The sequence below is a fragment of the Ambystoma mexicanum genome, chromosome 11, assembly GCF_040938575.1.
Source record: "Ambystoma mexicanum isolate Mex_15411 chromosome 11, UKY_AmexF1_1, whole genome shotgun sequence".
Classification (NCBI taxonomy): domain Eukaryota; kingdom Metazoa; phylum Chordata; class Amphibia; order Caudata; family Ambystomatidae; genus Ambystoma; species Ambystoma mexicanum.
In genome coordinates this window covers 1,213,772,167-1,213,786,012 of record NC_090934.1, presented here as the reverse complement: position 1 = coordinate 1,213,786,012, position 13,846 = coordinate 1,213,772,167, and the positions used below count along the sequence as shown (strand labels likewise).

General features: G+C 42.8%; 1 protein-coding gene across 6 annotated transcripts in view; it reads right to left on the bottom strand.

The window, feature by feature from the left end:
- The window catches only part of LINGO1 (leucine rich repeat and Ig domain containing 1), a 6,683,609-nt gene that overhangs the window by 194,087 nt on the left and 6,475,676 nt on the right, over positions 1-13,846 (bottom strand). For 3 of the 6 annotated variants that reach the window (XM_069624568.1, XM_069624570.1, XM_069624569.1), the window contains one exon: positions 7,406-7,455. The exons of the other annotated variants lie outside the window; for them this stretch is intronic. The gene's annotated coding sequence lies outside the window, so the exon portion shown is untranslated. The remainder of the gene's footprint in view (positions 1-7,405; positions 7,456-13,846) is intronic. 6 annotated transcript variants of the gene reach the window in all.

The window sequence follows — 13,846 nt, the reverse complement described above, 5'->3', positions numbered from 1 at the left end:
TATGCAGACTACCCAGGACTACCACGCTCTATGACCAATATTACTCAGAGGTGGAAATGCTGAGATAACCAATGGCGGAAAGGATTAAACATTGGTACAATGCATGGAAAGACTTTGTGGGTCACACTGAGATATGTTGAAGAGTCCACAAGCGGAGCAGGATTCCAGGAAATGCCCACCTCAAGTGTGCAAGCCCCAAAGTTGTCTATCAGAGCCAGTTGAAATCCCAGTGGCAGTCAAAGTAGGGACATCAACACAGAGTGGTAGTACCCCAGAAATATGCAAACATTGTGGGAAATCATATTGACAATCTTGGAGGTGCGCAATTCAGGATTGCCCGGCCACCACAGCACTGGTTCCAAATCTCAAGCTGGCGGACAAGCTATTTGAACCCTCTAGGCATTAGGGCCGGAGCAGGGACTGAAGGGATTAACAAACCTGCAGCATCTGACCATAATGGGGAAACTAATACACGACACTGAAAGAAAGTGGAACCCATGAGGACTCACCAATCACTTTAACCCAGGAGAAGTGCGAAACAATGCACAATCCAAAATATACAAGGAAACTGAAAAAAGACAGTACTGTGGGCATTACTAAGGCTTTCCGGGGATTCAGTGGTGGAGCAGTAAAAGGAGTAGGTGAGAAAGAGGAAGAACCAGAGGTGGTCAAGCCAAAAACATTGCATTGCTTGCAGGGGAGCTAAAAGACAGGAGAAGACTAAGGCAAAAACGCCACACAAACAAAAGGGTTGAAGATTGTGGAAGAGTCCAGAATAAGGAGTTTACTAGGGGTTCTTATCCAAATGCTGGCAAGAGCCCTCGAGTATTGAAGAGAAGGAGCAAGAGAGTAGAAGCTACCATCAACTATTGGTAGTAGCTGCAATGGCACTAGATCTAACACAACACTTGTTCAATATTTGAGTGCTTAAGCTCAGCCTGTTGTAGTAGGCTTAAACCCAATAACACTACCCTTGTCTGGTGTGTTATAATTACTTGATGACTAACGAAGAACCAAGTGTTGGGAGAGCCTACCTAGGGGACCCTCATTGCAAGAGTGGGAAATTGCAAGGTAGAGCACGAGGAAAGCTGAACATTTTTGCAATGATAATGGAACTAGGATACCCCTAGGGCAGAAGGCTTATATAGATAGGCATTGCCATGATAGACGTGCATCATGGCTACAGAGTCACAGCATTGCTACTCATCCTTGCAATTACCTACCAACGCCAACTATGTATGCATGCTGGGACACTTAAACACCTCCTGAGTGGGTTCAAAGGACGTACTCTTGGTGTAGCATCCCTGAACTATGTGGATTAGAACAGAGACTGGACATTAGACCCAAGGCATTAGGACCTCTTATTACAATGTGGGTCTATTTGACCTAAAACATTTGACTTATTACATTTGATTGCATTTATTTGACCTTTTATTCTGGTCTAAAATGCTGGGGGAGACCCCCGGAACCCCCCCTTCCCCTCAACCTAATCTATACCCTTACCCACACCCATATATATATTTAATTAAATTTGACCGAAAAAAGGTCAAAAACATTCAACCAAATGTTTTAGGTCATATGTTTCAGGTCAGTTATGCGAATACCCTTATTACAGGTCCTTTATTCGATTTATTGTATTGCTCCAACCTGTAGCTGTTTCCTTAAGAATCTCCTTTCTTTGATTGGATACATATTCACTTGGGATCTTTTGGAGTTTGTCTGCCCCTGCCCTGACCCTAGAATTCGTGTCACTAGGTGGGGCGAACATATGTCAGGGATGCCAGAATACCTGAGCTCTGCTGGTTAGGCAATAACATGCTTACAGGTGACTCTGTTTATTGGTTTGCACCGGGCACTCTGTCAAGTAGGCCCATTCTGTGTGTTGTACGTCCTTTTCCCTATCAAACTCAACCTTTTATTTAATTATTAATAAAGGCTGTTGATTCCTTTATTTGTGTACATGTTCTGTTTACTCCTCCCTCATTGTGGCATCCAACTGTTTGGATTTGGGAAAATAAGCGAGGGTTGTCATATTCAGATTCTGTAACTTCTAGAACTTTCTCCCCTTGTCCTCTCTCCGATACTGTCATCTGCGGGGTGAGTGTGTGGGGACAGTTGAGAAATAATAGTTATTTTGAATGTATACGTTCATGAATGGTTTATGTCACTCAGCCTCAGGTATCCTCTCTGCATTTTACCTCACACGGAAGAGGTGAGGTCTAGGAACTAAGTAGTGAGAGGCAGAGGGAGAGTGACCAGTGGTGAGTGCACACTCTAAGGTCCTTCAAGAGTTAAAAGATTCATACACCAGTCATTACACAGATTCACAAAACCTTCTACCCCAAAATACTCCAGTGTTTGGAGTCAAGGAATACTGCAGAGAGAGCCGACTGCCATACCGCTGAGCCATGCTGCTGATAAGGCACTTTCACCCTTGTGGGGCGGGGGGAGTAAATGCTGGCACCCGGGAAGCCTAAGGGAACAACGAGTAGCACAGAAGCCAAACCATAGTGGCCCAAGGCAGTCCCATCCTACAAACATAGAAGAAATCGAAGAATCGGATTAACCAGATCTGGGTAATCAGAAGGACTATATTGGAGACTAGCTTGAGGCCGGGAGTGGCACATGCCTTTTTTCAGTTCCAAAATTGAGAAGAATGGAGAAAGGACCACATGAATTGTTAATTGTATGCCTGTGAATGTGTGATTAGCACTTTTAAATAGCATTTGAGTGTTTAGCCAGTTTATCTGAGGGAGTTGCAAGGTGGGTTACCCTTTTACGTTGCTTGCAACACGGCATAGGACCGAAATACAAATAGCTTCAGTATTGTAGTTTTCTCAGGAATATATTTGCATTTCAGGCGTGAGAGCGCCGGGGCGAGAGGGACCAGCCGGTCTGGGGCGGTCTGTGGTGCTCAGTGGTGCCCATGACTCCTGATCCGGCTGTTTTGTACACAGTTACGGTAAGCCGTATTCTTTTTAAGTATGCAGGCAATGGCATTGATTAATGCTACAAGAGCTAAGCTAGCCTCACAAGCTGTACAGGAGGCTGATTACCTATCGCTTAGAGCACGCACATCAGCCATAGTGGCGCGATACCTCGAGGAGGCTGAAAATATTTCCTTGCACGAGTTGCCAGTCTCTGACGAAGCGAATCCTTAAACATCTGCAGCCTGTAAACCTGATTTAATTAATAGACAGGTAGTTGAAAGAAATAAACTAGATCAGCCAATCACACTCACTGGGAAGGAGAAGGACAATGATGGGATGCAGAAAGTCCCTCAGTGTGATGTTACTTATCCTCCACAAGCCATACTACTAGACAATAAAGACGCATATCTGAAGACTAACATCAGTACTCAACTGAAAGTACTTTTATTGAACAGTCAGAGGGCCTCATTCCGAGTAGGGCGGTAAGGGTTAACGGTCACCGGTAACGAGACTGGTGCCGTTAAACCTTTACCGCCCTACTACGAGTTCCCTTTGCGGGTTCCTTCCTTAACGCCTGCTTTTAGCAGGCGTTAAGGACGGGACCCACAAAGGGACTCCGGGTCAATAACGGTGCCGTAATTTACGGTACCGTTATTGCCGCCTTCCCACTTCCCAATGAGCCCTATAGGGGCTCAAATGGGAATGGGGAATGGCCCTGGTGAATGGGGAATTACCGGTCCCTCCGACCTCGGAATGGATCGGTAATTACTCCATTCACCAGGCCGGAGTTTGGACGAGTTTGGAGGCAGCCATGCCGCAAATAGCGGCGTGGTTACCTCCGAACTCGGAATGAGGCCCAGTCACTTCTGAAACATGATTTAGATGTTGCCACTTACTTTGTTAAGCAAGATATTGATGTCTGTGCCCACACTGAGACTTGGTGTCATGCTGCAGCAAGACCTATGCTGACTCTTGCTCTTCCATCAGGCTATGATATCTTGCATCAGGACAGACTTGATAGAAGAAGGGGTGGGGTTGCTTTTATCTTTAAAAGCACACTTGTTGTATGGAGGGCCGAGACACGCGAATTTAATGATAGTGAGGTGATGCAGAATAAAATTAGGACCAATGCGGAAATTACCTATAATATGTTTCTAGTTTACAGACCCCCCATCCTCCATGCCAGATTTCTCTACACAATTGTGTACCACTTTAATTCCTGCCCTCGAATGGAATACCAAGGCTGTGGTCATGAGGGGGATGGGGGGGTTAATTTCTGGCTGGAGAATAGGTGTGACCCTCATGTCAAATGTCGTGTGGATACATTGGGGGATCTTGGCTACTAACAATGTGTTAATACGCCTACGCACATTAAAAGGGAATATCCTAGACTGGGTTGCCACATACAACATTGCTACTACGGATCCTATGACCTATCCATGTCCAAGGTATGATCACCTTTTCATACACTTCACAATTTTGGAAATGCAGCTATAAAAAGCAACATTAATATCAAGGAACCTAAAGAAACTCACTCTAGAGGCAATGGATCCTTGGTTGAGACGACTGGCAGAGAATGTGAATGAACCTGATCTGGCAGATGAAATTGTTTTTGTTTATCAGCAGACACTAGAAAAAGCCACAAATACTTTAGCACCACTGAGAAACAAGCAGGTGGTGGAAAGACATTGGGATGCTAGGTTTACTCCAGATCTCGAAATCCTTAAATCCGCTAAAATCAAGTGCCTGTGCCCATGCAAGTCCTTGCACGATGATTATCATAAGGAGGCTTTGATGACAGCAGCAAAAGAGTTTAAAGAAGCAGTTAAACTGGCAACAAAAAACACCTTCGATGCTAGGCCAGATAAAGCCCAGTCTGAGTCCAAGAAACTCTTCAAGATTTACAGGAAGCAATGTGCGGAAAACTCAACCGTATAAAACTCAACATTGAAACAAATAAAAATATTATTGGTCCTATAGCAGACAGCTCAGCCCCTGCAATATGCACAATCCTGGCACCTGGGAATCAGTTTTATTATAAACCTATTACACATTCTGAACTTGCAGTACTTATTAGCAATCTAAACCTAACAATGTGCAAAGGGGATGTTTACCCTGCAATAGTAATACAGGCATGCCCTCCCCTGCTGATTGGGACTTTGTGCAAATGTATAAATGCCTGATTTAGAGAAAGCTATATGCCAAGGTGCATCAAGAATGCTTGGCTTACTCCTCTAATAAAAAAGCCTGGCCTGTGTCCGGATAAACCAACTAATACATCTTTTTCGGTGAAGATCCTGGATCGTGTAGCATATACACAATTGGGGATCCGTCTGAAGACAAACAGGATTATGAATAGGTAGTAGTCAGGTTTTAGGGAGAGCCATGGCACAGAAACAGCCATATTAGACTTAAAATACAGATTGTTACAAATCACGTGTAAGGGGCAACCTGCACTACTTATGCTATTGGACCTTTCTGCTGCCTTTGACCTGGTGGACCATGCACTATTTGTCACCAGGTTGAGGGAGGTGGCAGGTTCTTCAGAGAGTGCAGCTCAATGTTAACTCATTGATTAGTAAGACATGTTGCAGAGTCTGTAGCAAGGTTGCTGAAAATCAACCTGTACCTTTGACATATGGCGTGCATCAGGGGACTTGTCTATCTCCCTCTCTTTATAATATTTGTACTGTGCCACTTTTTAGCCTATTAGTAGAAAACAGTGTTGCCTTTACCAATTATGCTGATGACACACAATGTGTCATCCCTTTGTTTGGTAAGCACAAGCAAGATGAGGAAACCATCAATAAATTATATGGACTCATCCAGTTATGGATGATTAACAATGGTTTGGCATTGAATAAGGGAAACACTGAGCTGATGGTGGTTTGTACAGAGTGGAAGATACACAAATTGGGAACAGACTACAACCACTTCCAAGTGGCAGGATGTAATATAAAAATTAAAGAAAAGTTAAAACACTGGGGGCCTGATTCACAGAAGCAGTTTATAATGATGCAATCCTATTGGAAACCTGTACGTGAATTAGGCCCTGGGGGCTTACCTGAACCAGAAATTGAATATGAGGGCACAAGTGAGCAGCCTAAAGTTAATTGTGAACCTGTGGCAAGAGCTATAATCAGTTCTAAAATGGATTATTGTTGCAGACTGCTGCGCGCACAGCAAAAGAGAATGTGCTCAACTGCAAACCATTCTGAATAGTGCAGTGAGAGTTATCACTGGTCTAAGAGAGAGGGCATCATATATCCGATGCCGGGCGTCATTTACAATGGCTGCCCAATGACGCAAGAATTAACTTCCGTCGATTGGTTATTACCCATAAATGTTTCACTGGGTCTAGCCTCTTTATCAGAGTGAGGCATTGGTCAGAAAATCGAGTATTGGGACATTAAGATCAGATAATACCAGTCAACTAAAAATTCCAGCTAGTGAATTGACCCAGATGAAGACATGTGCATTCTTCATGACTCTTATCACGTGGAGCACCATTTCTCTCGATTTTAGGGAGATAATTTTGACTGTAGTGTTTAGAAAAGACTGAAAATCTTGCTGTTTAGATAATGCTCTCTTGTCGGATGGACGGAAGCATTGGCGCCGTCCTGCATTTCATGGGCTGTGTGTCTGATATTTAGGCCTATTTCCTACTAAGTTAATCAGGATGGTGGGAGCATATAGGGAGGGCGGACCCCCGTGCTGATCTGTTCTTTCTGGGTTGGCCAATTTTTGCCCTGCAGCCTGGTGTTGAGGTTCCAGTGGGACAGAGCTCCCGAAGTCCCAGTGGTTATGAAAGTGGAGATTGGGTGCTTGACCCTCGGTTACAATGGCGCTGGATACGGCAGATGCCATGTGGTATAGTAGTACCCTGAGTGACTCTCCAAAAAATGCTGGACACAATTGGAAGATTATGGTTGGTCAATTTTAATGGTGTGTTGGTCAAGTCGCAATGGTTGCCCAAGTTGGGCAGACAAGATTGTATATAGTTGCATATACACCATGTGCTTTTCACATATCTAGAAATGCCAACACGTGTTTCGACCTAGGGTCTTTCTCAAGGCTGTGCATTTGTGTGATAGTGACAGTGTGTGCAAGTATCATGAGTGAGTCTCATGCGAGACATATTTTCATGGTGATATTTGAACATGTGTTTGTATTTTAATTATTCCCAGTTGCAGAGATTCATGTAGGATATTTAAACAGATTGTTGAAGACACATCATTTAGCCATTTTTAGCATGTATACGGTTTGTATTTCATAGTGAACCCTGAGTTGACCGTGAGTCGTAAGCAGTATTGGTGAGGTGGCCAAAACACAAAAATAACAGTGAGCATTAGGATTATTTAACAGCATATTGCAAAAAGGGATTGCACAAAGGAGGGGAGAGAGGAGAAAGACGGGTGTTAGTAATGAGGCAGGCATGGGGAATCTTGCACTAGGTAGTTGTGGTGGGTTCTTACCGTGAACAAGCGAGCCTGTTAGGACCTCGGTATGGATGGCTGAGTAGCTCCTGTATAACAAGGAAAGGGAAGAGACTATAAGAATTGGCGTTGAGGCATCCTATATGTAGATGTGTACCTGATGAAGGACTGATCTGCGAAACATTTTACATGAGAGCAATATATGGTCATGGCGAAATTGTATTTAAGGAGAAATGGTTGAATGAATTAAAGAAGAAAAGAAAGGATTATGAAAAAAAATGAATGCATAAAACTAGTCTCTCGCTCTCTTTGATGGATGTCTGTGAGAGTTCAGAAAAGTTCATTTACCCAGGTTTTTCATTAGTTTTTAGACTGGGTGCCAATGGGAACTTTCTGCGCCAATTAAAATGTACTTTCAATGGGCAGTTCATGGGATACAATTAATTGAAAAACCTCTGTTTAATCTGAGGTTGTATACCCCTTTACATTTACAGTTTTACAGCCTGTAGATATACTCCCAGTTTCCACCCTCCCTGTATGTTCGGGGTTTGCAAATCAGAGTTTAATCGCAGGTTTTACATGCCAAGAATATTCCCAGTTTACGCAATCCCAGTAAATTCACAGATTAACAACTCCAGTGTACGGCACAGAGGAATCCTAAATCAGCCCCAAGTGCCATGGACATGTACAATTTAAACTAAAATCAAAGCACATACTGTATCCTTATAGCCTATAATAGCAGACAGCTTGATAATGCGTAGGGCCAATCACAATGAGACAAGGCTTTCTAAAAACACGGAGCAATAAAGACAACCCACAATCCATAAGGCAACACCATATATAGGGTGACCAGATCTCGAACATTAAAAAAAAACGGGACAGGCCACTGACATAGAAATAGGACTTCAGCTGTGAAACTGTAGTCCTGTTTCTATGGGGGTGGCCTATCCCCGTGTCAAGTTGCAGCGCCCGGGTTCCCGAGGCTATATTAAGTTTAAAAAAATGGTCCTGGATTTGGGGATTGGGTGGTTAACAAACCGGTTTTCAGCACACCGGTGGAAAAATCATGATATACGGGCAAAAAATGGGATGGCATCCAGCCGATCCCCAAACCCCAGGGCGGGGTTTTTAAACTTAAAAAAATCTCGGGAACCCGGGCCGGAGGTGCAAATACCCAGACAATCCCGGCAGAACCGGGACGTCTGGTCACCGTAACCATATATGCTGTTGCTGCCTAAATTGCGAAAGGGGGAGTGAGAGAGAGAGTGATGTTGTTTGCGCATGTACCATACACTTTCGTTTGCCAGTGATGCTGACATATTCTGTGTGTGGTTTTTAGTTTTGGTTATTCGGTGGCTCTGCGAACGCTTTCTATAAGCTGAAACTGTTGTCACAGGAAGTGAAGATAGGAGAGATATGGCATGTGAGGAGGGATACACAACCTGCAAGTGCAGTTTGGTTGTTTAACTACCCTTTGACAGCCTATGGCCACTCTAGTCCCTTTGGCCATTTCCATGCACTACCAGCTCCTCCCACCCAAAACACACTCCTGTCGGATCGCTTTGGGCTAACTTTGTGATTCTAAGGGGGTGTCAATTTTAACTCTGAGAGGTCTTCTGAAAGGCAACGACTTAATTGCAGCTGTCAACCAGCTCCTTGGTGTTATGAAAAATGTCTTAAACAGGTGTGCCTTCAGCCACTTGATCTGTAAGCAATATGTGTGTTATTGCATCTGCTCTACACTAAACTCCTGATAAAACAAGCAATGGCAACGCCAGCAGTTTTGTCTATTATATTGACATTAGATAAGCCGGTGTCTGTCTAATTATTTCAGGACATCAGTAGAGAATATTTGTCACAACAAAAAATGTCATAACAAGTATCATATCTGTTTGTGTTATCATGGGGTGGTACTAAATCCACACTTGTTTCGTGCGTGCACATGGTACTTTTTAAGAAATACTGCATAACCCGTGAATGAAATCCAAATGGACGTTACCTCAAATAAACAGAGATTGTAACAAGGTAGAGCTGTATACAGACACACGGGACATACTACTAACATGAATAGTTCTGGAGTTACTATATTACGATTGTCTTTGGAATGAATCTGTGCACATGAAGGAGCAAAAGGTGCAGAGAATAAGTGACGTGTGTGCAATATCTTCACTAGGCAGTGGAAAGCATAGCACGTCATGTGACTTGACACACTGTCTGAGGCTGACGGACATGTGGTGCATTATACAAATCTAAATAAATACATTTATAAATAAAATACCTGTGCCTCAGGTGACATTGCCAAGTGAAAAGATAAAGCAAGAGGACCACATGTATGGTGTGCCTGTCAAAATAGAGTCCTACGTGAGGAAAGTGTGAAAATTGAATAATTAGTGTGATGTCTTCGTGTGAGGGTATGTGTGTAAAAACGGATGCAAAACAGCACCTCAAGTGGATGGGTAGAGATTTAAAGACATATTGATGGCAAGACCAATTGATACGGGTATGTATCGGCAGAGTAAATGATTGCCAAGTAGGAAGGTAATAATCACCAAACAACCATCACACAGCGGTAACAATTAATTGCAAGCAAAGACTGCGGTATCTAAGGAGGGGAATAACCCTTAGAGATCTAGTGCTTGGCTTCTCTGTTAAAAAGATGAATCCAAGAAAATACCTCCTTCATGAGCTGCAGTTGTCAACTCATGTTAGGAGTGGGTGGTAGGTTGAACCAGGTTCCCTAGGACTCTCACAAAGAGATGGGAAGCAACACAATCAGATTAACATTTTAGAAGTTGGGTCTTTATATGAAAGTTCCCTATACAAGGGCGTTGATGCAGTGGAGGATTCTTCTTAAGGGTAAAGTAGCAAACTTACAGTGATGTTTCCCTAGCCACCTTCTATCATAGGATTCCGGTAACTGGTGGTGACTTGGTAGAAAGAAAGTCTCTCACGGGTTCCCCACCCTGGGTGATGATGAATTATGGCCTTAAGCAGTCTGCCAGATTTCCAGGGCCCTCTGTGCTACTCCCTTCCAACAATAGGATCACCGGGTAACTCCTCTCTGTTGGCTCCAGCTGGAGGAGGCTGGAGAAAGTGTAGCAATAGATACATGAGTACATTTTTCCTCTGGCTCCATGAAGAAGAAACCACCAACCGTCCTTGTCTACAATAGTCCCTCTTTGCCTCTCTTCGGCATGACTCACTGTCTCTCGGGCAGCCCCAGGCTGGATTGAACAACATCCTGGTTCACAGTGGCCGCTCCCTGTGGCCAGAGGTTGGGAAGCCTATCTCAGGTAGAATAAATGCTTGCGGAAGTTCTACGCTTTGCTGCAGTAGGGTCCACAGTATCTCTGACAGGGTAGGTAGGCTGGGATGGTCTCTCAGTGCTTGGCCATGCAGTAGGATGCATCCTTGTCCCAGGGGACTGATCCTATTGCTCACGTGGTCCTGACTTTCTTCCTCGCTGAACCACCACTCACTCGTACCTGGACCTGTTTGTAGGTCTCAGCTATGACCGTCCATCTTTATGTCAGCTAGTCTAATCCGCTCTCAACTTGTTCCTCCTCCCATTTCCCTTAGACAATTGTTAGTCAGGTGTTGCTTACTATCTGCCTGGGAAGCGGGCTTGTCGAAAATTCTTTCTTGTTGGAAATAAAGGACCAACATTAGGCTCGCTTTAATGTGGCCACTATCATCTTATAAGAGAAAGCATGCAAATCTAATAACAAATAATGTTTCATAGTGTTAACACCTCCTGTATGCAGTGTGGCCTTTATTTCCAACATGAAAGAATTTTTGAAAAAACCGTTTGCAATGTGTCTTTTCCTGGATTTGTGTGATCTACAGCTATATAGAAGTACCACAAGATGTTAACATTAAAGTATTGACTTAAGTACATGTTGACAATGTTGGATAATGAAGAAAAGTTACAGAGGAGAACCCAAACATGAATATGAACATTGAAAGATAGGGAAAATCATATGAAATTGTTTCATGAGAGGGGATCAACCTCCGTAGGATGTCTATGCTTTACATTTGTGCCCGTGGAGTGGATCTCTTGAAGATAAAACACTGAAGCTTGGCTCAGATGAAATTTCTAAAATAGTTTAATAGGGACAGAAACATGTTCAGCAGGTGTGAACTACAGTGTATATATGTATATTTCGTGTACTTTTTCTTTAAATGTATATGCACAATGCACTTTGTTACAGAAAGATCACAATTGATTTTCTAACACTTTTCTTTGTGAAGCCGAAACGCGTAGAGCTTGTCATCATTGAATTGACAAATTTGTTGATTTCTTTTGTTTGCCATCATTTTTGTCACTTAAAGATTAAATGTTATATACAGATACGTACCAAATTGTGCATTGTTGAATACTTTGTAAACTCTCTATTTGGATGTCAATACCTACATTTTATAACTACTGACTGGAAACAGTTGATTGGTGTCCAGTGTGCGCAAGGGTTTCCTTAAACAGGATCTTCTCTTTCCTTTTATATACTAATTAGCCTGGTGCCAGGGTTGCCCCCCGCACCTGAATCATACCACACATAATTTACTTTGAACTTACATTTGCTTACAAAAAATGATTTTCTAAAAAGGTGTGCACATATAGAGAAACCTCCAGTCGAATGTCCACTGGTGGAACTTCAGATCATGATGGGTTGCTGTTTACAAAACCAGAAGAGTTCATTACCTCCACATGCCTCTTTCTCATCACAGTCATGACTTCTGGCAGATGCCCTCCACCCACCATAAACCCTGTTTAAATGTTTTCTTTAAAAAAAAATGTACTTCTTCCTATAATGGACGAGGTACACAAGGAGTCTCCTTAGCCAAAGTCCTATACCTTCTGGCGAGAAAGGACGTAGAATGGCAGAGCAGGAACTGTGCAGGCTGATTCACTGCAGTCCAGTCTAATGAGGGGTCCTTCCTGGCCTAACTGTTCTAGAGGTAATCTTTATCACCCAATAAAGGCAAAAAGGAAATTGGAGGAGTGGGATTGGATACAGAACATTGGAAAAATAAGATCAGGTTCTCACCCCAAACCCCTTCAGAAAAATGATTGAAAATTGGGTTTCATAAGCAAATACTTGGTCAAATTTCCCGATTGGAGAATTAGGAATACATTCCTAAGGCTGAGATTGAGTCTATTATGTACAGGTGAAGTGTTGGCAAAACGGGGAATGGGGGAGATGGCTATAAACCTCTGCCACATTTGTAAAAATCCAGAAAAAAGAATCAATTAAACATCTAATGATGGATTGTGAAGGAACCAGAAGGGCAAGACAAAAATACTTTGGCAAATTTGTTTCCGAATCAACCTACTGGGTACAAAATCATCCATGGGAAATATTGATAGATGGTCAATCCCAACAAAAGACAATAGCAGTGATACAAATGCTGTAGTTTTATAAACTGGGGCTGTAGATCTCGGGATTGAAGGGTAAACCTGTATTGTGGTAATTTAGAGAAATTGCTGTTAAGAAATGTATAAATTGGAATTACATCAAATGTTAAAAACTGCTAGTTTGCCTGCTGTCCTACCCTATTCCTGTTTTGATGGACTTCCTGTCCCTTCTGCCCCTTTCTGTCCTTTTGTCATTTTTCTTTTTCCTTTGTTCTTCATTATTGCTGTCCAGTAACCTACTTACAGTCAGTTCCCCCTCTCCCCCCCTGGTAGTATTAGTTTCCTTGGGGTTCGTCAAGTACTTGAAATGTATATATTGAAAGAAAAGATCATGATTTAACTTGTGTTTTGTATAAAATAGGAAATTGATTGTTTTGCTTGTTTAAGCAAGTTGTTATGATTTACTTATGTACTTAAGAAAGATGAATTTGTTAATTGTGAAAGATTTTTTTATAACCATATACAATTTAAAAAAAAGAAATCTTCATTACTCCAACTTGTTCTCGTAAAATTGATGACAACCCTTTTGCCCTCCTGGTGATGTGGTGGCATAATGCCAATCCTTTCACATCTCCTCCATTTGGAACAACAACAAAAACAAGCGAAAATGTAAAGTAGTTTTCGGTAGAGAATTGGGCATCTTTCAAAAGTAATGATTACGAGGAAGAGTAGAGCTACCAGTATTGGAGAATGCCCGGAAGTAATCCAGGCATTCCAGTCCAATCAGCGATCAAGTGTAAATCTGGATGAAGGCCTCACAGGGCAAGAAGGACCTGTCAAGCAGGACTTTGGAAGTCCCGGCATAAAAAGAAACATCTCAGTGACATTGTGAAGAACACCGTCTGGAATCATGTGGGAGGTGGGCTCTGAGAACAGGGAGGGGGCCTGATACAAACAGGAGAGGGAGGGAATTCTGAAGTGTCAAGCACCCCCTTGAGGGGAGAGGCGATCCCCGTGCAGGGTACAAATTACAAGGCTGGTTTAATTAAGTGCCATTACTCAGAGATGAATCCCGGGGGCTTTTGAAAGGTTAACAGAGGCAATGTGCACAATTAAGAGGTAATTGT